Below are 1,835 nucleotides of genomic sequence, written 5' to 3' on the forward strand. Positions count from 1 at the left end.
AGCTGTCCCTCCACGGGAATTGAAACAGTCCTCAACTCTAGTATAATTGACGCCTGACACTTCGGCACACTATTAAAGAGAGAAGAGATTTGTAATGTAATTTCGTGTTTGTAATTTTGTAATTGTGTTTAGGTAATGTGCTATGATGGTTATTACTGGTATATAATAATGAGTATACTGTTGCTACTACGATTGCACCTTCAAAACTCTTTCTGTGCATTCATTAAATAGTTTTATTATTCAATCGCCTAAACTTTGCATGATTATTATCAGCCATATCATACAGATTTCTAATTCATATTATCTCCCATCTTTCCCTTTAATATTTTTCGACTCCATAAAATTACCCAGATATCACTTACCCTGGGTCCCGCTGCAATACCAACAAGTTCTTCCATAGTACAGTTAGCAAACGACATGTACTGTTCTCAGAACTGTGCTTCTTGGCACATGTTAGCATCATGTTACCTTCGCATTCGTCTGGGCCATGCTGGCACTCAAGGTGTACCCACACCTGCCGGGCTGTCCTGGAGAGTAGTTATAGGGATGAAGATCTCAACACGTGCTTAAGATCTGCAATAGCTATTTACACCAAGAACTTTCAGACTAAGCTACTGAACATCATAAACGAATACTCATATCAGTATATGTCCACAACATAACTTGAGATTTGCCGTAGCTGTTCACATCGAGCAACATGATTTCCTTGAGGTCTTGCCATACCGGGTACAGCTGCGTAACCACGAACCTACGACTGTCAGGACACAGACTCTCGTAATATACTGAAACTGTCACTGGATTGGCACCTTCCTGGAGAAGATACATGATTTGTTATTGTTCGATGGAAATTATATATATATATATATATATATAATATATATATATATATATATATATATATATATATATATATACGTTTCGTTTTGTTTTGTTTGTTTTTTTGTTTATTATTGGTGCAAAAAAAGGATGTACTATATAGAGAGGACACGTTATCGTAATTTTTACCTATAAACTGGAACAAAAGTATAATTAAAATTTGTCCACATATACCATAAAAATGTAGATAAAAATATATATATTTACCAAATATAGGAAACGGTAATGCCATATCATTATTTAAACATACAACGCAACTAATATATAGATACATGAAACAGCTGACTGTCAGTACAACGCATAAAAGAAAATTTAGTACTCACTTTTAGAGAGAGCCAACCGAGGGTGACTACGTCACCATATTTTTTTTAGATAATAAACATAAATACACATTAACCCTCTACATACATGCTATACATAACGCAGCTGGCTTTCCTTATGTTCATAAAATTCTTAATACTCACGACGAGCGAGAGGCAAGCGAAGGCCGAAACTAAGGCAGCAAAAGTGATGTGTGCTTTCATGGTGAGGACTAGTTGAGTACAAGTGTTCAGTACGCATCTATATCAACTATAAAGTTTCTCTTATGACGTCATAAGGTGATTTTTAGAGATAATACTTAAATAATGTACTTTGTCATTAGGCTGCGTGAGTTTTCCCAGCACATATCGGCCGGTATTTTAGGTGATGGTAACTTGGTGTCTAGACGGTATGATCTTCCCATAACTTCTTCTTTTTTTAAATGGGGGTTTCCGCCATTTGATTAGTAATGATTAGTAATGAAGATTCATTTACACATTTTGGATACAGTGCAATGCAAAATAAACATATGTGCACACACACACACACATATATATTTATATATTTGTATATATATATATATATATATATATATAATTATATATATATATATATATATTATATATATATACAATATAAAAAAAAAAGAGATAGGGTCA

The 1,835-nt window shown here is 33.8% G+C and overlaps 1 pseudogene; it reads right to left on the reverse strand.

The window, feature by feature from the left end:
* The window catches only part of LOC119572455, a 2,355-nt pseudogene extending 680 nt beyond the window's left edge, over positions 1-1,675 (reverse strand).
* Positions 1,676-1,835: the final 160 nt, after the last annotated feature.

Source organism: Penaeus monodon, chromosome 4 (genome assembly GCF_015228065.2).
Source record: "Penaeus monodon isolate SGIC_2016 chromosome 4, NSTDA_Pmon_1, whole genome shotgun sequence".
In the NCBI taxonomy this organism is placed as follows: Eukaryota; Metazoa; Arthropoda; class Malacostraca; order Decapoda; family Penaeidae; genus Penaeus; species Penaeus monodon.